Source organism: Callospermophilus lateralis, chromosome 4, assembly GCF_048772815.1.
Source record: "Callospermophilus lateralis isolate mCalLat2 chromosome 4, mCalLat2.hap1, whole genome shotgun sequence".
Lineage (NCBI taxonomy): Eukaryota > Metazoa > Chordata > Mammalia > Rodentia > Sciuridae > Callospermophilus > Callospermophilus lateralis.
In genome coordinates, this window is record NC_135308.1 from 52,693,661 (window position 1) to 52,715,994 (window position 22,334).

The 22,334-nt window shown below is 41.8% G+C and overlaps 1 protein-coding gene across 6 annotated transcripts in view; it reads right to left on the reverse strand.

Moving 5' to 3' along the window:
* Positions 1–22,334, reverse strand: part of Plekha2 (pleckstrin homology domain containing A2) — an 83,225-nt gene that overhangs the window by 57,322 nt on the left and 3,569 nt on the right. For 2 of the 6 annotated variants that reach the window (XM_076853850.1, XM_076853845.1), the window contains exons 1-3: positions 12,856–13,033; positions 12,402–12,496; positions 11,408–11,543 (exon numbers count right to left, since the gene is read on the reverse strand). The exons of 1 other annotated variant lie outside the window; for it this stretch is intronic. The gene's annotated coding sequence lies outside the window, so the exon portion shown is untranslated. Of the gene's footprint in view, positions 1–11,407; positions 11,544–12,401; positions 12,497–12,855; positions 13,034–22,334 lie in introns of those variants that run through there. 3 more of the 6 variants (XM_076853846.1, XM_076853847.1, XM_076853848.1) reach the window with 3 other exon arrangements.

The window sequence follows — 22,334 nt, forward strand, 5'->3', positions numbered from 1 at the left end:
CATCACCTTCCTTCCCTAGGTTACGAAGTGTCCCACCCCAACCAGACCCCAGTGGAAACTTCTACCAACTCAATGAAGAGTTATCAGAATCCACTAACATGTATTCAACTAACTTTCCCAAGGCAACTAACTTTGCCAAGCATAGTCAGCATCAGGCACTTTACATATATACAGAAGGATACAAGCTTAGACTATAGATCTGGGGCCAGGTTCAAATTCCAGTTCTGGACACTTATTAATTGTGAGGCCACATTTTTTTTTTTGGTAGTGCTGGGGATTGAACCCAAGGCCTTGCACATACTAGGCATGTACATAAGATTTTGACTGCAAGTTAAGTGCTTAGGCACACAGTAAGCACTTCATAATAGTAGCTATTATTATAACTCTGCACAAAAGTCAGTGGAGCATAATTCATTTATACATGAATAAACTATTTCAGAAAGAACTTAAACTCCAAATCATAGATAAAATTCTGCCAGGAATTTATTCAGAACAGCAGCCCCTCCCACTCCATGAAGGCATCTCAGGATTAAACATGGAAGAGTTTCTGGAGCCTTGTGGCAAGTTCATATCCCTCAGCCCTAGCCTGGTAGCACTTACCTTACTTTAAGGTTATGGGCTAAACTGTATTCTCCCAAAATTTATTTGAAGTCCTAACCCCAGGACCTCACAATATGACTATATTTGGACACAAAGTTTTTAAAGTGGTCATTAAATTAACACAAGGTCATAGGGTAGGCCCTAGTCCATTGTGATGGATCCTTACAAGAAGAGAAAATCTGGATACAGAGGGAAGACTACATGAGATGCAGAGAAAAGATGGCCATCTACAAGCCAAGGACAGAGGCTGGAAAAATCCTTCCCCTTTGGCCTCAGAAGAAACCAACCTATTATCACAATTGCATGGACTTTCAGCCTCCAGAACTGTGAGAAAATAAATTTCTGTTGTTGAAGCCACTCAGTCTATAGCACTTTGTTACAGTCACCTGAGCAGACTCATGCAGCTGCCCTGCTGTTACTTATTGAAACAATGATGAATCAGAACAAAGTCCCAAGCCCTGAGTACTTTCACTGATTCCAGAATACCATCTCTGGTAATGTGAGATGAGCCAACCATCAAAACTCTCTCTTTTCTCTAGAATTTCCATGGGCCTTTCTGAAGGGCAAAAGGAAAGGGCAGAAGTTCTATTGTCCTCCCCAGCAAGAAGGAGCACCTTGCAACAACCAGAGACACCCCATCTGAATGCACACACTGTTTAGAACAGGACAGGGGTCCCATAGGGCTACAGAGCACCACATGACATTCAGATTTTCAAAAACAAGTAACACCCAACAAACCCTAACTGACTCCAACAGAGCAAATTCCATAATGGCTCACCAAGGTCCAGCAAAGGTGTAAGATAGCTGGCAAAGGCTATCCTCCATGACATGACACTGGATCAGGAAGCAAGCTCTAGATATGACAGCCCTAGTCCTCCAGACCCACAGCAGGGCAGTCCCCCAGAGTAGGGAGACACATTCTCATGATTTCAAGCTAAAGGTGGTAACTAGTGCTATGGTCTATTCTCTGCACCTCTGTAAGGCCCTGCAGTGTCAAGAGGTTGCCCCAAGAGAAACTCACATACACACACAAATATACACCCCAGTGAAACAGTGGTCAGCTAAGCTCAGGTCAGAATCCCAAGAGGAACAGAAGATGCAGCTGTCAAGCAGAGGCATCAGGAGATCCCAGGGCTACTCACTAGGCATGTACATAAGATTTTGACTGCAAGTTAAGTGCTTAGGCACACAGTAAGCACTTCATAATAGTAGCTATTATTATAACTCGGCACAGGAGGAAAGAGAATGGGAGGAGCAAAAGAGTAAAGCCCAAAGAAACAGGGCAAAGATGCAATAATGCAGCCAAGAAGGGAGTAGAAGGAGAAGTAAAAGAAGAGGTGAGAAAAGGATAAAAAGTGGGAAGAGGAGCTGAGGGATGGGGCTATAGCTCAATGGTAAAGCTCTTGCCTCGAATGTGTGAGGTACTGGGTTTCATCCTTAGCACCACATAAAAATAAATAAAGATATTGTGTGTCCATTTACAACTAAAAAAAATTAAAAAAAAAAAAACAGCTGAGGAGGAGGAAGCAGCATAGCAGAAGTAGAGGGCAAGAGTGGGGGAGGGGATACCCCTGCACAAAGTACCACCACCTACATTAGCGGCACATATAGGGAGAGAGGTCACTAGCCCTCCACCATGAAAACCAAGCCAATTACCTGATACCAAATCTGTCCCAGAGACAGAATTTGCAGGGGCTACAGAATTCTTGCTACTCCTCTGACATCTCTAAGAAAAATCACACAAACTACAGTGGAAGAATAAAGCTGTCTTTGAGCCCTGTGAGGAAATACAGTGTCCAATTTGAGGCTGGAATTCAAACTTCCCTTTTCAGCCTACAGGAGTAACAAATGCCTGTCTTTTCTTAAACCAGAAGTTTGGAAAAGGCATTCTTTCTACATCCTCTAAAAGTCTACTTGTGTTGAGGGGAATTCCCAATTGCATGGATCCACAGGGTAGAGGAAACTCTCATGGACCCCCCCAAAAAAGAAAAAGAATTCCCGTTACAACATCTCCTGACCGTGGATCTATCCCCAGGGTGGGGAAAGCTGCTCAGATGTCCTGAGAAGCAGCTGAGTCACAGAGCTCATCAAGAATGTGGGAGGTGGGGGATGGATCAGCTGCAGGAGAACCAAGCATTACACGGAAATGTGGTTATAACTAACCAACCTACGCAGGAGCCACACGCTCAAACAATGGTGCATGACACAAACCTGAGGTCCAAAGCCCCAGTCCTCTGATGGATCCTTTAGGTCCCTTTGAATATCCTTTGTCACAACAGCTGCTAAGAACTGATTCACAGAGCCTGCTGTCCCAAGGCCCCCAAATTCCCTGCTTTGCCTCTTCAACCATGTCACTATCTCTTCTATATACTTCTCTAGTGGCTTCTCTTCTTCATAGAAGCCTCTGTGAAAATTATCTCTGCCACTCCTCCCCAGCCTCCAACTGAGCAGTGAAGGAAGCAATGGGGTACTAGCAATTGGTATCCAAAGTAGGTAACAACTTCACACACACACACACATACACACACACTGACACAGTCAGGCTTCTCTGCTCCTATGCATTCAAGAAACCACAGACCAAAAATATATTTTTTTAAATTGTGTCTATACTGTACATATATATTTGTTTTTATTCCATAAGTAATACCACGTAAGTAAATACAGTATAAGAATTGTTTTCTTAGCATTTACATTGGATTATGTATTATAAATAATCTAAAGATGATTTAAAGTCTACAGGAGGATATGCATTTGTTACACACAAAGATTGTATCATTTTATATAAGGAACTTGAGTATCCATGGATTTTAGAATCCATGGGGGTCCTAGTACCAATCCCTCAAGTATACTGAGAGATGACTTTACTCTCACCCAAAGATTCCCTTACCAAGACCAGGACAAAGCTTTAAAATGTCCTTCCAACTTTCACAACAGTGCTTCAGTTATAGAGTTTTAATCAGTTTTCTAACTGAAAAATCACTTATCTTGAATTGTACTTTTTTTTGGGGGGGGGGTGCTAGGGATCAATCCCAGAGCTTTGTGCATACTAGTCTAGTTCTTTACCACTATGCTATACCCTGGGCCCTTAAACTCCATTTTACTATGTCTCCTGGGACAACACAGAAAGTGTTCATGCTGGCTTAGAGTACCAGAGCACTCCTCTCTTTAGTTGGTCCCTTTTCCTGGGACCTAATATCACAATGAATACATTCAGCAAGTAGTTTCCTAGACTCCACACAGGCTGCCGACCAGGAGCATAGAATATCTGTAACAGAAGGAACTTCAGCCACCCCACTAGATACCCTGTCTTTCCAAAACGCAAAAATTCCTGAATTTTCTTAGTTTTTGTACAAAAAATCATAATATAACAAGGTTGGAATGTTTTTTAGAACCATTCTAGCCAACATGCATGCTTTTGTACGCTTCTTCATGTCTCTATCCACAAAACTGACCTTTTTTTACATTTAAAATATTATCAATATTTTCTACATTGGTATGTGTTTATAATCAGTTTTTAACAGCTGCATAACATTAGTGCTCTGATTTTATTGTTTCTCTATAATTAGACTGGTTATAGCCAATTTTTTTGCTCTTAAAAATGATGCTAAAACATCATATTTTTGTGCCTTATTTCTTCTTTTACATGGAAAGAACATAAATTTCAAATAACAATACGACTAGATCATAGTCTATGATCTTTTATAATAATTCTTGAGACCTATTACAAAATTGTTTTCTAAAAATATTTTATCTATTTGTGTTGCAACAATATACTGTTAACATCACTATAATCTTACATACATTGAAAGTTCTCATTATTTTAAACTGTTGCTAGTTTGAAACATATAATGATGACTAGAGAGGGTTAACATTTGTTCATGTTTATTTTTTACTTCTTCTACCTTCTAAACTTCGGCAAAAGCAAGGGTGTGTGTGTGGACATAAGCTCCTTATTTGTATGTCTGTTTCTAACACACTTACACACACACACACACACACACACACACACACGGACATGCATGTCCCACTTACCAAACCAAACCAAAACGTGGCCCTATATAATTCAAATAACTCAATAATGTATTTTAGTAAAAAACAAAATAAGAGGGAAGCTTTATATGATCCAGATTTCTTCAGTAGAATATAATTTCCTAATTATGTAATGCAAATGAAAAATAAGTTAAATGTTTAACTAAAGGTAAAAGTGAACCTTAGAATTTGTATGGAGTCACCCATTAATAAGCACCAGAAGATGAGTTAAATGGTAATTCACTGAGATTCCTGACTGGAATCTCATGAGGAAGCTCATGAGGAGAGTTAGTAGCTGCTTTCCCTACACTGAAATGAGGGCTCCGAAATATTTCTTCTACTGCCCACTTCAATGTCCTAGGTTCTACCATCAGGAAGGTTCAAACAAAGATAAAACTGCCCCGCAACAGAGATCTTCATTAGGCCTTCATTATAATATACAAGGAGGGCTGGGACACAGACTCTGAGAAAACAGAATATACTCCAGGTAGGAGACAGAGACACTAAAAGAGATAAAACATAAAGAAAAGACTGATGCTTAAAACAGATGCCATCCACTTGAAAACATGTCCTAAGATTTTTATACACCCGGGACTAAAGGATAAACCTCTCTGGAAAGCAATTTGGCAATATGTAACAAGACAGCTAAAAATGTCCAGGTCTTTGACCCAGTAATTCTGCTTTTAGAATTTCATCCAAGGAAATAAACAAAAATGCAAATAAAGATTAAAGTCAAAAGATGGCAACTGTGACAGGATCTATAACCACAAAAAAAAGTTTAAAAACACCCTGAATATTCCAATAATCTGGGATATTTAAATTCTAAGATAGTCACATAAGAAAATTTATACAATTATTAAAAAACTATATTTTCAAGTAATTTCAAATAAAATTTAGAAACTCACCATAACAGAATAAGTTTTTTTAATATTTATTTTTTAGTAGTAGTTGGACACAATACTTTTATTGTTTATTTTTATATTGTGCTGAGGATCAAACCCAGGGCCCCGCACATACTAGGCTCTACCACTGAACCACAACCCCAGCCCGGATAATAAGTTTTTTGAAGGCATAAAATGATGTATATAATCTCAATATCATAATGTGCATAATATATTATGTATAATATGATCTCAATCATATAAACATTATTTTTGTATTCCTATGTATAAATTTTTTAAAAGACTAGGTATACAGTCACCAAACTATTAATGGGTATTATCTATGGTTTATAGGTGAATTTTATTTATTCCTATATGTTTTTCCATATCTTTAAATTTCCTACAGGGAACATGTGTTACTTTTATTTAGCAGAAGAGAAAGCTATTTAATTCCACAAATACTCCCACCCTCTGCACACAGTTTTGAAGTTGAGAAAAAATTTCTCAATCCTGGGGAGTACACTAGCAAATAAAACCTTGCCTAAATTATAGCTCTCTTGGAACTTTTTTTGGTGTTTTGAGGTTCTAATTCTAATAAATCAATATCTCACACATCATAATTACCCGAGTCAGATACCTGCCCAATGGGCTTCACACTCTCCAACTTATTTGAGTGTCTTATTTCCTGTTGCCATAGATTCTTAGGAGTATCTCATCCTCTCCCCTGCTAGTTTGGTTTCTTACTCTCTGGTCTTCATAAAAGGAGTTCACATCCTTGGGGTCAACCAAATATTCAGACCCACCTGAGCCTCACCATGATCAGTGCTCTGAGAAAAAGAAAGGGTGACCCTGATCAGAACCTCTAGGGGTTTCCCTCTTACAATCTGGAAGATAGGATTGACATTTTTAAATAAATGGCTAGTTGAGCATAGTAGCACATACCTGTAGTCCTGGCTATTCAAGAGGCTAAGGCAGGATTATCAACTGAGCCCAGGAGTTTGGGGCCAGCCTGGACAACTCAGTGAGATCCATTTCAATAATAACAACAATAATAATAATTAATGATAATAATAGAATGGATGAATAAATGAAGATTTAGATATTTCAATTCTTTTAACAAAAAGCTATCAAACTATTAAGTTATAAAAGCTGTGGTTTGGGGCCAAAGTTGTAGTTCAGTGGTAGAATACTTGCCTAGCACGTGTATGGCCCTGGGTCAAGCCAGAGCACTGCAAGAAAAATAAAATCGTTCACTATAAGAAGAAAATAAAACTGTGTTTTGCTAAATCAGCCATCTTGATTCCTTTATTGTTGTTTTTTGTTTTTGTTATTTTGGTACTGAGGATTGAACCAAGAGGCACTTTACTACTGAGATTTAAAACAAATCAAAACAGGGTTGTACAAAGTTGCTTAAGGCCTCCCTGAGTTGCTGAGGCTATTCCCAAATTTGGAATCTTCCTGCCTCAGCCTCCTAAGACGCTAGGATTATAGGCCCGCATCACCATGTCTGGCTAGCCCCCACCTTTTTTTTTTTTTTTTTAGAGAGAGAGAGTTTTTTAATATTTATTTTTTAGTTTTCGGTGGACACAACATCTTTATTTTATTTTTATGTGGTGCTGAGGATTGAACCTAGCGCCCCCCACATGCCAGTCGAGCGCGCTACCGCTTGAGCCACATCTCCAACCCCTGGCTAGCCCTTTTGATCTTTAAGATAGTTAACACAGTTTGGAGAGACTAAAGAAAGAATAGAGTGAAATATGGGAATATTTATTTGCCTGACTATATTTGAGATCAATAAAAAGGAGAGAAAATGATAACAGAGATAAAGTCTTCAATAGTACTGTTCATACTACAAATAATCTATTAAAAAACCTACTACAACCTCAATTAAAAACTGAAAAAGAGTTGATTCATTTTTAAAATTTAGAGATTTTTCTTTCTCATTACCCTGTGTTGGCAGGACAGGGCCTTCCTGGAATTTTGCTCCAGAAAAAGTCAAGACAGCGCCCCTTGACAAGTCACAGGACATGCAATGAGCGTATCTCCTGCTTTCTTATCCCTGCTAGGGCTAACTCTGGTGAAAGCAACAGCAGCAGCAGTAGGCAAGAGGTACCCCAACAAGAAACTGCTAAATTTGTAAGAAGAGAAAGTATACCAGGAAATGACATTTGAGGTGTCAGAGAGATCGGTTAATACAGCCGACTAGAACTGAGGTTAAGAACAGCTACTCAATTACTGCTAGAATACTTGGGGAACATGGCAGCAGAAAGTCTACTGGTATACAGAAGTGTGTACTGTAGAGCCATAGAGCTCAACCATGCTAACAGCCCAGTAAAAACAACAAAACACAAGCAAAGCTATTTCAGAGCACATCCCTGAGAACAGGCCAAAGATCAGAACTTAGGAAGTGTGGGAGCATCCATTTCCTTCTGCTATAATATCACTGCATTTTGCAACGGTCATAAGAGCAAATTCCAGTAGTCTAATGCAGGAGAGTAATGTGAGAGAGAAGGGAATGTAATGAGAACATGTTCCCAGCGGAAGTGCAGGGTGAGGAATGCAAACATCTTCAGGAATGGGGAGGTTCAGAAAGGGTGCCACACTGACCCTGAGATGGCCAAACCCTGCTGGACCCAAGAATTTGGGGGTAGAGGATAAAACACATTCAAGAAAGAATTTTTTAAAAAGAAAAGAATATTGGAGAAAAGGCAAGAGTAAGTGAAAATTGATACCACTGAAATGAAAATGCCAAAAACAAAGAAACATTTAAAACACTCATGACCTCTCTCAATAGCAGCCTCATCTATGTTCAAAGAAATGGAGCTGGTAGAGAACACAGGCAACAAAGGTTTGCCCAGGGCTTCACCAGAAAGATCACCAGGGCAGGTGGGCAGCCACATTTGGATTATACACAGCCTACAGAAGCAGAGATGCTTGAAATTCAGAACCCTGAAAGTCTCCCCAACTAGAAGACACAATGAATGCAGTTTTACTGCAGGGCTTTTTAACAACAGCTGCATAGAAGGCCCAGAGCTATACTGTGACACCAAAACTTGGGCAGTAAGAAAATGAAAAGAAAGCACTACTTCTCCTCCTACAAAGTGTAGGGGGGAAATATCTGTGGCCTAGGTACGCCTGTCTAAAAGCATATCTCTTGATTTAGGGAAGGAAGAGGGACTGGGTGTGGCAAGGAGGATGTGCAGGTGACAATGATCAGTATGATTATTTTTAAACTCTGGCAAGAAATGACCATTTAAAAGGGTGTGCTGATTTCAGTTACCCATCTATGGGGAGAGGGAAGTGAAATCACACGGGTTTTAGAGTTGGATGGACCTGGATTCAAATGTGGACAAGCTACTTAACTCTTGTAGGCCTATTTCCTCTGCAAAATGGACATAATTGTTTTACCTACTTCAAAGGGGGCTGAGAGGATTAAAAAAAATAATGTGTGAAAAGCAGTTAACACAAGGACTGACACAGAATAAGCACTGAGTATATACACTTGTTAAAATATATATTATGCATTGTAGAAGGGGTGTGTGTGTGTGTGTGTGTGTGAGAGAGAGGGGGGGGGGATTGTGTGCCTAACAAAGGGTTCATGGTTACCCTTACTATTACATGTTACCATGGTTAACACTGGACAAGCAGGTGCAGGGTACAGAGGACATTTCTGCCCTAAAATATCAATGAGCAAATAACAATGGCAGGGTTGTGCCATTGGAAACCCTCTCATAAGGAAAGGGATCCCTTACTCTTCCCTGTACTACAAGAACCACAATATTTTCATCTCTAAAAAGTCTGCAAGAGGGGCTGAGGGGCTGGGATTATAGCTCAGTTGGTAGAGTGTTTGCCTTGCATGCACAAGGCTCTGGGTTCAATCCCCAGCACCATCAAAAGAAAAAGTCTCCAAGAGGTAAAATAAGTAAATAAATAAAAATCTATGAGATCTACAGACTCCATCTTGGACAGGCTACCTGAAAGTTAGCAGACTATCAGCTTCCAAGGAAGGGACCCTGAAGCTGCCTTGCTCTACCCCTGGAGGAATCACAATAGCACAAAGTTGCTTTGCATGTAGCCAGTCAAGTTGGAGTCCTAGCTGTTGGAACAGCAAGTCCCCTAGCCTTCGCATTTGAACTGAAGCATGTCTCAAAGGCATAAAACAAGAGGACCTCACTTCCCAGCCTCTGTATTTCAGTTGGTCACCTCTATGGGCCAAAAGGTACACCTCAGGCTCAATGCTGAAAGCCTTTCACCTGCCCTGGGCGGCATGAGGCCCCTGCTTCCTGCTCTAACAGGGCTGAGCCCTTCACAATGAAACAAACCAATTTGGCTTTTAATCTGCAGCAAGTCACTTCAATTAGCTGGGGTCAGAACAGAGAAGGGACTTTCAGAAGAAAGATAAATTGTAAGTCCTGAAAGGTTGGCAGGGCTTTAAAGTGGGGACAGGGGAGGGAAGAACATAGCAACCCCAGATTACAACAAAGGTCAACAGGGTCTTCCAAGTATAATCCCACTGCACCAACCAAAGGCCTCCTTAGAACAGACAGGAAGGGACCATATCCCTCCCACCTCCCAGTCTGCCCAAGTCCCTGTCTCAATAATGGCCTCATATTGTGCAGGGCTAGGGTTCCTCTGTTCCCATACGCTGTCATACTATAATATTTGCTCTGCTTCCTTCCTTTCCAAAGCCTAACAGATTAGATTGCCAGAGTTGTATCTAGCTCACTAAGACAGATGGGAAACTGAAAGTAAGGCAACCCAAACTCTGCTCACGACAGGAACAGAGGAGGCAGAGCAACCAAAATCCCAGCAGCCAGATCCTATGTTCCAAGGCTTAAGTCTACAACAGCCAAAATAAGGAGAAGTGAGGCAGATTTAGTGATTGAGAAGGGATATTTATTGCACTGTGGTCTACAAGCAAGATCTAATCTGAGTCATCCAGCCTTGTACCATGGGCATCACCTGCCTGTGCACCTGCCCCATGAAAAGAATAGGAAATCGAGGAAGTGCCAGCTGGATGCACATAACAAAGGAAGAACATGGTCTTGCTGCTTGGGTCCTGAGATGTACTAGTACTTTTAACAAACACCTGGTTAGCCAGAAAGAGGACTGGTCTGGGGCTTGACAGACAGGGGTGTCCCGTCCCCCTTTTATGGTGGTATTAGGGATAGAACCCAGAGCCTGTTGCATGCTAGACAAGCATTATACTTCTGAGCTATATTTCTAGTCTCCTTTCCCACCTTTGCAGAATCTCCCAATAAGCAACCACCAACCAAAACCTTCATGTTCTCAATTTATTTGGCCTCAGTAAAATACAAAGCTTCAGCCTACTATGATGACAAAATGGCATACACAAGCCCTACTTCCTCTCTCTCACACACACACACAAAAAGATGAAAACACCAATGACAAGGAAAAAAGATCTGCAAAAATCTTCTACCAAAGGGTAGGCAACTTCCAAACCAATACCCACTTAATTACCCATCTGTGAAGTGAGCAAGGCTCCCAATATCAGCCACCAACAATTTGCAAAAAAAAAAAAAAAAAAAATGGGGTAAAATGAACCAAAGGATGATTGAGTCTAAAGACCACAGCCAGAGAAAATCCCCATGAACCAGGCCAGTGGGCCAAATTTCCATAACTTAAACTATTGCCATACTGTTTTCTCTACTATTCCAACAAGTATAGTCAATTCGTGCACTACCATTCACTCATTCATTCAAGAAACATCTACTTAGCATGCAGTAGATGTTCTACATTGGGCTAGACTACAACCTAGACCTCTGCTATGGCAAAAGTCATCTGCCTCCACGTGGCACACAACTGAGATGGCAAATATCTGCATTGATGACCATACTTTTTAAAAGCCTCTTCTGGTATCTTAAACACACACTGACCCTCACTTTGTATTCTAGATACTATGAACAGTCTGCATCCTCCACATGACCGTCAGCTCCTGAGAGACAGGGGTTGAGTGTCTTTCATCACCACCTTGCATGTCCGTATTATCCAAGAGCTGTCAAATGAATGCGACTGAAAAGGAAAAAAGAAAAAAAAAAATTTCTAATTTCAAATCTTTTGTTTTGATGTTGTTCAAAGCTTTGTCACCAAAGGGGGGGGACAAGAAAGAAGAAAGAGGGAGACTTAGTCACATATATTAAGAACAACATTTAGGACAATTTGGACCAGTCAGCCCCAAGTATAACCACCACTCAGCAGTGTGAGGGGGTCCTAGAAGCCACACGGTAGTTCTCCTGGTACAACAGGCCCCCACCCCATCCCTCTCCACCCTCACCCCAGCCTTCTCTGGTGTTCACACTCTTCTGAAAAACCCTTTGGAGTCCTAAAGAAAGGGACAGAGGAGTTAGAAGCATAAGATATATCTTGAACCTCTGCTCGTTAAGAAGGAAGGAAGCATTTAAGGAGAAAGGCTGGGGGCAGGGCTGGCCTGGGGCAGATGTACAAGGGTGCTCGGTGGCTGGCACTGCTGCGCCTGCTCTGGACATGCCAGGACACTTTTCCTTCCTACACAGCCTGGCCTCTATCCTAGCCCCCGCTTCTTTTTTCTTTCTATTCTTTTTTTTTTTTTCTCTCTCTCTCTCTCTCTTTTTAAAAATGATATAGTCTCCAGGACTGGAGCAGAAAAGGGAAGCCTTGTAAGGTGAGGAAGAAGTTGGTGCGAGAAAGACAACTCCCTTCGAAGGGCTTACCTAATCTGGCACCGGACCTGCGTTTTAGGGCAGTTTTTCCCCAAGTCACCTCCACTTCCCCAGAGCAAACCCAGAGGAAAGGAGGGGGTCTCCCCAGGGTAGCATTCTAGGCCTGCCAAGTAATAAATGGTGGGGGAAGAGAAACAGTCTCCATGGCCCCTTCCGTGCCCAAGGGACTTGCCTGGGACGTTCTCTGCTCTCCTTCCCTACCCGCAGCCCGGGTAGTCGTTGCGGGGCCGGTGCCCCAGCGCCACAACCGGCACAGAAGTTTCGCGGCTGCAAACGTGAGAAAATGCAGCTCAGCAGAACACCCGCCCCCACACTCCCCCTCGGCCCCACCCCCGCAGCCCGACCCCTGGCGGTGGCGACCTTGGCTACCCAGGACGCTCCAGGGGATTGGAGGAGGCGCTGCCCTCAGGGCTCTCCTGGGAGGTAAGGGAGGCCGCCAGGGACTGCGGCCACCTTCACCCGCCGTCAGCCGCCAGGACAGGCGCATCCAACCCCGCGTGCGCGCCCTCCGCGCCCCTCCGCCGCCTGCCCCCCGCCAGCGCTCCTCTGACCCCCGGCCCTCACTTGTCCCCGCGCACCCCCTCAGCGCCTCTCAGTTCACCGGCCCGTGGGGACGCCCAACTTACCCTGCCGTGCAGGGGCCGGGGCTTGTCAGGGTGGGTTACATCGGAGTAGGACCGCCTCTCCGGCGGTGGGGATTTCTGAATCGCGCTGCCCAACTCTTCGTGTCCGTCGCGCCTCACGCTCTTCTCCCCCTACTCTTTACCCCCTTCTTCTCTCCTGTCTCTCGGCTCTTTTTTCCGGGTTAATTACGTTTCGCATTAAAGCAAAACCCAGCCCCGGATGTGAGTACAATGCTCCGCGGAGCCCGCCGGGGGAGGAGAGGGGTGCCGGGGCGCCGCGGGCTGGGAGGGGGCGCGGCCGGGCGCCGCGGGCTGTGCGGAGGAGGCGGGGGCGGCGCGCCTGTGAGGCTGCCCCCGAGGCGGAGGCGCGGGCCCCGCCACCTGGCTGTCCGTCTGCGGCCGCGCAGGTGCCTGCGGGCCGCGAAGAAGACCGTCACGCACGCGAGGCCCTGCCCGGGTCGCCGAGCCCCGGGCAGCAGGTGTCCTAGCCCGGGGAGTCGTAGGAGGGAGGCTAGCCAGAGCGCGCGCTCTTTAACCCCAATCCTTCCCCCTTTGAAGCCCCACCGAGCTACTTCAGCCCGCCCTCACTAGGGTCGCGAGCCCTAAAGTCTTTCTAGGGCTGAGCAGTTAGATTTAGAGTTGGGGTCGAGCGAATAGTAGATTCTTCCGGGTTGTCTTGAATGGGACCCAAGAGCCCAGTGGGCCGTAGCGCTCTTAACTGGGATTATAGGAACTTTTCAGAGTGTGAGCAAAGAAGCCCCTCCTGCCCTCAGAGCATGAGGGTATTCTGGGAAGAAAAGGGGGAAAATTTTTAAAAAGGAAACAGACAAGTATGCATTACTCAGGTATTGTCCTGGGGAGATCTAAGAGAACTACTGTGCGCGATGCCGCCCGGTGTTACCGCATCGGTACCACACAGCAACCTCTGGGTATCAATCCCGTTTACGATGAGGAAACCGAGACTCAGAGACGTTAAGTAATTTGCCCTGGGTCCTCAATTAGCAAAAGGCAGGTCTGTCGGGTTCTGACGCCGGCCTCCCACGTGGGGAGATAGTCATTTAGATATTCCTAAAGCCAGGCAGACGGACAACATCCGAAGCCTAAATATAGTGGATTCACCTTGGGACAGAGCACAGCGAAATGCCGCTCCTGGGGATTCTGATGCAAATGTGGTTAAGAATGTACGGTAATAAAGAGGCTTCAGGAAAAGGAGGGCAGAAGACGACAGTGAAGGCTGGGAGGGTGGGGGGGGGGTGTGCAGCTCAGTGGCAGAGCTTGCCTAGCAGGCATAGGGTTCTGGGTTCCTCCCCAGCACCGCGGAGGTGATGGGGTAGGTTGTCCAGGACCAGGACTGGATTGAGGGAAGGACCAAAAGGCCCGTCCGCATCATCCCAGTATTGAGGCAGACTTTTATAAAGAGTCCCCGACCCCTGAGGTAAGCAAGTCTTGGGGGAGAGAGAGCCAGGTGAGCCAGGAGGAAGGCAGAACAATCCGCAGCACACACCCCGAAAGCACCAATGATGAAACCACACAAGTTTCCTCTTCCATTTTGATTGCTACAGCGAAAATGAGCCACACCGCTCTCTCAGGTGTGAAAAAAAGACTGTTTGCTTTAGAACATTTTGCTCTGAATGAGGAAGAAAAGGAGGACACAGAAAAAAAAAATTCTCCTGAAACAAATACATCAACGTTTGTGTGTGTGTGTGTGTGTGTGTGTGTGTGTGTGTTCATTCCTGGAGGTTTTTGACAAGCACTTGGGTTTAAGGCAGCCATATCAAGTTGGAGAGTATCTTCTCTGACGCAGGATACCTGGAGTTTGAATCCAAGCCTTGGTGCTTATTACCTCTGCTCCCTGGGCCAACTCCTTAAATGTCTCACAGCCTCAGTTTCTACATCTGGGTCGTTATGAATCATCATTTGCAAAGCGTTTAGATTGCTGTTACACGTGATAGGGCTATATAAGTGGTTTTTTAATTATTGTTTTTAGTGTGAAAAGGAGCACAATTCCTTTTGAGGATTCATACTGGAAACCACCAGTTCTAGTTGAATTTGCTGGGAGCAGCTTATCCAACAAAACCAGCTGCAACTGATGATTTCTAGTATGAGCGGTGAGGTGAAAGTTTCGGATTTCATGGTATGGTTCCTATTAAAATCCATAAAACTCTACTCCCTGTGGGGCCTGCCTGAATCACTCATTCACAGAGCCACAAATATTTTCTGAGCACTACTGTATTGGATGCCTGGGAGGCAAAGGCAAGGCAAAAAGGCCTTGGATCTCTTTAGGAGGATACAAGTATGACTAGAAGGTCCAGGCAGTCTCTTGCTCTCCTGGAAGTGCCACTGGACTGGCACAAGTGAGTTGTGCTATCAGCATTTAGAAGAGTGAGATGTCCCTATGGGTTCAGTTCTCAAGAAGAAGTTGAACTTTGAAATGAGTCTAAGAGGTCCATTTTGGGGTCCAAGAAGGGAAGGGCAAGAACATGGGCTGAGGGGAGGGCAATCAGTGTACTTTGAATTATGCTCATACCTCTCCATTTAGTGCCACTTTTGCCCCAATCAGGGCCTGGCCTCAGAGGACAGTTTATGCAGTGATTTTCACTTCTGCATCCCTGGATTTTCCAGTGTTCCTCAGAGGACACTGTACACCCAGATCCTCTAACAGGTACCATAGAGCAGGTGTCAATTGATGTGTATCCTGCTATAGTTCTTTTGTGCTCTCTTGCATGTGTATTCCCCCTCCTCACACCGCCCCCCCCCCGACTTTTTTCCTATGGTAAGACACATGCACCATAAATGTCACTGTTTTTATCATTTTAAATTTATACGCAGTGGCATTTAGTACATTGACAGTGTTGTACAAATATCACCATTATCTAGTTCCAGACCATTTCCATCACTCCTAAAGGTGCCCCCATACCCATTAAGTAGTCACACCCTATTCTTATCTTCTCCTGGCTCCTGGTAATTAATAACTTGTTTTCCATCTAATCTGTAGGTTTGCCTAAAATTTGATACGTCATATAAGTGGAGTCATACAATATGAGGCCTTTTGGGGTCTAGCTTCTTACTTTTATCATTATTGACACATTTTGAAAGTATTTCCATTATCAGATTTCATACTTTAATTTTTTTTCAGTACAATAAACAGCTCTGAAAATGTGACTCTGTGGAGAAAGGGATGTCAAAAAAAGAACCTTTCACATCAACTATTTCAGTCTCCTCATTGGACCAATGTAAAATGAGATTCAACAGTTTGGTCAAGATTTTGCAACTAGTTAATAGTAGAGCTAGTTCTAGAGTCCAGGAGTCATTACCCCTAGAATCTTCTGATATTGGGTAGGAACTATTCCATGAATGTGGAGAAATCTGGCTCAGAACCTAAAAATCTAAACAGAAAGTTTCATCTTCTTTCCTAGCCCATTATATATATATATATATGCTTTATGTCCTTTTCAGTGTTGATGGCTAGTTAACTAGATCACCTAATACCCTCCATTTGTGAGCCAGTGTACCCTCAAGGGAACTGTATTGTTCTCTGTCCTCAGACATACCCATTATATAAGGTTTCATCTTCAGCTGAGACCAGTTAGTTCCACTGGGGAAAGTATGGGACTGAAGAGGCCAAGGTCATTCTTTTGATCCTGATTGAAGCCAGTTAATTTTGCACAGATATAAATTTCTCCAAGGCTACATGTTGCACATCTAATGTTAGCTGGTCATTTTATAAGTAGTTGTTATTGGTTTCATTAGCAAAGTATGAATGGTTCTGCACCATTCATTTCTAGAAAGATTACTCAAACTACCATTGTTCTGTTTAGTCTTATTCATTCAACAATTGTCTGAACTTGTTACCATTTTTCTCCCATATGTACCTTGCATTTACTTGTTTTTCAGGTATTTACTAAATATTAATTGCTTTGCATATATTATCTCATTTAAGCCTTACAATGACACTGAGAGCCAAGTACTATTATTTTCCCCACTATATGTTGATGAAGTGACTGAGGAATAAAGATGAAACCTGAATATAGGCCAGGGCAGCCTGATGTCAGATTTCTGGACCACACTGACGGATGCCATGTAAAGCCTTGTGAAGGATGCAGAAAGACAAACCAAAACTCCTTCCCCTCCATGTTTTTTATACTTATCATTACTTAGAAAATTTATTCCATTTCACCTAGCAATTTCATGTTGAAAAGTGTGTTCCACAGAAAGTTATATGAGTATGTAAATGTAGAGATATATGCACACACTATTATATATTATGTATGTATTCACCGAAGCATTGTTCATAATGATAAAAAATAGAGATCATTCTCATGCTCATGAACAAGGGACTGAATAGGTAAACGATGGAACATTCATGTACTCTTATACTATACCAGTGTTAAAATAAAATGAGGCTGGCCCATGCCTGTAGTCCCAGTGACTCAGGAGGCTGAGACAGGAGGGTTGCAAGATCAAGGTCAACCTCAGTCCTAAGCTGCTTGGCAAGACCATGTCTCAAAATAAAAAGGGCAGGGGATGTAGCTCAGTAATACAGCACCCCAGGTACAATCTCTAGTACCAAAAGAGAGAGAGAGAGAGAGAGAGAGAGAGAGAGAGAGAGAGAAGGAATGAGATCAGCCTGGGATGTAGTCCAGTGATAGAGTATGTGCTTAGCATGCATGAGGCCCCAGGTTCAATCCTCAGCACAAAAAGAGTGAGATGATTATCTATATTAAAAATACTAAATATTTTAGTTAAAAAAGCTACAAAGCTATGTGTATAATATAATCCTCTTTCTGTAAATAAATATTTACTTACATGTCTTTACTTATAACTCTTTATTCATGAAAAAGGTCTAAAAGAATACATTCCAAATTGTTAACCACAATTCTCTTAGGGCAGGGTTGGAGAGGTTAGAATAGTAAATTTCACTTCCAACAGATGTGTTTTCTGTAATATTTATTGTTTTAAACAAAAAGCAGGCATTTTGTTTATCAAAAGAAGAAGAAGGGGGCTGGGGTTGTGGCTCAGTAGTAAAGCATGCGCCTTGCACATGTGAGGCACTGGGTTCGGTCCTCAGCACCACATAAAAATAAATAAATGTATTGTGTCCATCTACAACTAAAAAATATTTTAAAAAAGAAGTAAAGAAGGATGATTTAAATTTTTAATAAAATCTTAAAATTCTAGGAGAAAGAAATCACAATGCATGCCTCAAGGAACTCCTCCTTTTATTAAGGTGAGAGGAATAAGGCATCTGCAGAAATAACTGTCATAATAGCCAGAAACTGATGCAGGCAGAGAGGAGGGAAGAGAGAGAATTCTCTGGGAAGATTATCAGCCAGCCATAGTTGAGAAAATGTTTTCAGGAGATGGCACTCCGGAAGGACCTTGAAGGAAAGGTAAAATGTGGAAAAATGAAGAGGGGATGAGACTAGGTGAAAACCAGATCAAGAGATTCTCAAGGCAAGGCATGGATACGTGGGATCTGTCCAGGGAATTGTGGTTAGGGTTTGTCCGGTCCAACTGGAGCACAGGAGGATGTAGGAAGGATTTTCATGGGGAATAGAACAGGAAAGGAAGTAGTTGGAGGATCTTTATTGTTAAGCTGAGCATTCTTTATTTATTACTTTAGACTTCAAGAGCCACTGAAGATTTTTGAGCAAGAAAGGGATCACAATCAGAAGTGAATAAGCAGCAATTCCATTGCTAGTGACTGCCAAATAATTGCACTCTAGCATTCCGGTCTGTCACTGATTAGCGGAATAACCAGATACCAGTTACTTTACCTCTCATATTCCTATGAAATGTGGAAGGCGGTGATAACAGAGGACTATCACATACCATGGTTTGGGGATCAAATGAATGAATTAATGCTTTTGCAGCACATGTTAAGTGCTGAGAATGTCTGCTAAATTTTAAAAATCAGTATAAGGGGCCTGGCTTTGTGGTCAAGCACTTTTCTAGTATGAGTAAGACCTTGGGTTCCATAGCATCACAAAATATAAATAAATAAAATAATCAGTATCATGCCTTTAGATTAAAATCTTTGTATCTCATTCTGAAACTTTCATTACAAAGAACTAACTTCTTTCTTCATACCCTCAGAGGAATAGACTCTTTCACAGGTGGAAGAATTGAGGTTATAAAGAGAGAAAGACAGTCTCAAAATCACATAGCCAGTCATGATCTGAATCCATGAACTCTGAATCATTGTGCAGTGATCCCTGCCCCCAAACCCAGGGCTAGCTCTTTGGTCAAATTCTCAGAGCCTTGAGAGTAGAGAAAATATGGGAAGTGGAAGACACTTCGGAAATTTCTGTTTATAGGATAAGAGAAACAGCATTAAGGGACAGGAATAAAGTAAGATCACAATAGATAAAACTTTGGTGAACACCTGGAAATGTGTATTTAAAATCAAATGTAAAATATAAACAGGAGATATATATGTATACACACACACACACACACACACACACACATCCATACATATATATGCCAAATTTTTTTCATTGCAACAAAGTTTGGAAAACATTGCTATATTGCTAAGTCTGACACTAACATAAACCTCAGAACTGAGTGTGTATCCTGTCCCCAGAAATAACAGTCTGCTGGCCAAATGCACCATTCCTATTGATTCATGCTGATGGCATTGTTTTTCCGTCAGATTGAATAAGTGCAGTGCACCACTAGGATTCCTGAATCCACAGCAATACCCTGTGATTCTATGGGAAAAACCAAGCCTTCCCAGATCAGAGTGAGAGAATGAATAGGTATCTTAGATTTTTTAATCCCTGACCATGTTTTAGCACTATATTTGACTTTATTTTTGCACAGACTGGTTACGTAATTCACTTCCTCAGCATTGAACCCACATGGGGGTGACTATCAGTAAACACTTCTGGGTGAACATAGTCAAAAATATCTATACCCAGTATATGCCTGTGAACATTAGTGAAGCGCACAAAGTTTTACATCACTGATTCTAAACACAAGCAGACCATTATAAAACATAGAAAACAAAGGAAAGCAAAAAGAATGTGTGGAATTAAGTCCTTCCATTATTATTAATGGGAGATATATGCTTCTATCTGTATGTTTTCACCAAAACTCGTGTTAGAATTTAATCCTCAGTGTGAGATATTAGGAGGTAGGATCTTTAAGAGGTGGCTGAGAAGAGTCCTCATGACTAGATCAATTCATTAATGACTTAATGAATCCATGGGTTATCTTGAGAGTGGATCTATTATAAAAGCCAGTTTGGCTCTGTCTCTTTTAGGTATGTGCCTCTCTTGCTATGTGATGCCCTGGGCTGCCTTGGGATTCACCATTTAACCAGATGTGGCCCCTCAATAAGGACCTTCCAGTCTCCAGAATCATGAACTTAATGAACTTTTATTCTTTGTCATTTATTCAGTCTGTAGTATTCAGTTATAGCAACAGAAAACAGGCTAATACATATACATACAGCATAAAGGACAAAGGTACAAAAGATAAACAGCGAAAAGCAGCTATCCTCTATTTTCCCCAAACATATCGTTCTCAGAGATAATTTTTGTGTGTTTGATAACAAATATTCAGTTTTGCAAGGATGTAACCTCAAAATGTTCTGCATAATTATTTGAGCGGTCAGCATAGTAGGCAGTGTTTTTAAATCTTTTTTATTTTCAAAGTGGCCTTTGTTTTCTGGTGAACTGTTTCATGTGGTTTTGCTGGTAGGAGTGGCGGTCTCTGGGAAGGAGATCATCCATGAGGTAACAAGAGCAGATTTCATGATTCACCCATGCTCTTTGTGTGTTTTATATTGTGTGCAGTGTGTATTTTTTTTAATAAAAATGCTCTTAATTGATGTTCATAAGGATGATATAAAAAGTTTGTGAAATGTAAAATTGTATAAATTAAAAATATTGTGCCATAATGAGGAAAACCACAATGAGGTAATCACATCTATAGAATGGCTAAAATAAAAAATAATGACAATACCAGATGCTGGAGAGGATGCAGATAAACTGGATCATGGCCTATTGCTGGTAGAAATATAAAAGAATATAGTTTTCTGGAAAATTTTATCAATTTCTTTTAAAAATTAAACATACAACTATCATATGACCCAGCAATTGTACACTTGGGAATTAGTCCTGAGAAATGAGGGCCTATGGACACATAAAAACTTGTAATTAAATGTTTCTGGAAGCTTTAGTCATAAAATCCCAAATCATAAACAACCCACATGTCCTTCAACTCTTGGATAATTAGACAAAATGTATACCCATATCGTGAAATACTACTCAGCTATAGAAGGGAACTATACAACAACCTGGATGAATCTTCAGAGAATTACGCTGAATGAAAAACAATCAAAAGGTCATATGTTGCATGATTCCATTTATATAAAACTTGAAATGGTGGAATAGAGACTAAATAGTATTTACCAAGGGTTAAGAAGGGGCTATGGTATGGGAATGGGTATGGCTATAAAAGCACTCAGGGATCTCTGTGCTGATGGACATGTTCTGTGTCTTAGGTGGGTGTATTATCATACTATCATTTGCAAAGTAATCCTACTGGAGGAAATTGGGCAAAGGGTACATAGGACCTCTCTGAGTCTTTTTTCCTCCCCCAGTGCTAGAGATGAAACCCAGGGTCTCACTCCTAGGCAAGCCCTCTAACACCAAACTATACCCCCTGCCCTGAATTATTTCATATAATTGAATACGAAACTATAATTATTTCTAAATTAAAAGATTGATTTTAAAAAAGCATTTTAAAGCTAAAAGAATTGTGAGTTTTGTGCTTAAGTAGAAGTAATCAGTTTTTTAAAAGTACTTGCAGAGAAACATATTCCTTTAACCGTAGGTAACTGAGGCATCATTACTTACAAACTTCAGAACTGATTAAGCATAGTTTCTCATATTGTGGCTAACAGTACAGTCGGCCCTCCATGTCTGCAACTTCTTTATCTGTGAATTCGACCAACTAAGCACTGAAAATATATTTTTAAATTCTGTCTGTACTGAACATACACAGATTTTCTTCTTCATAATTCCTTAAACTATACAATTTAACAAATAGTTCCATAGCATTTAGATCATATTAGGTGTTATCAGTAATCTAGAGATGGTTTAAAATATATGGGAAGTTGTAGGTTATATACAAATACTATGCCATTTCACATCAGGGACTCAAGCATTCAGGGACCTTGGTATCTGAGGATAATTCTGGAACTAATCTCCCAAGAACACTAAAGAACACCTATACTTAAATTGGGGTGAACTAATTATCTTTCAATGATGAAAAGCAATGCTTCATTCCTCTCCCACTTCTACTGCTACAGTCCCTATTACAGAGATGCCCCCATGAACATTCCCATTGCCCTTTGGGCATGTAGCCACTTCCAACCATTTGTCTGCCTTCCTTAAAAATAAATACTTGGAGAAACTCCACCAGAACCCCATCTGGTATTCAAGAAAGTCACTTCTCTGAGGATACACATC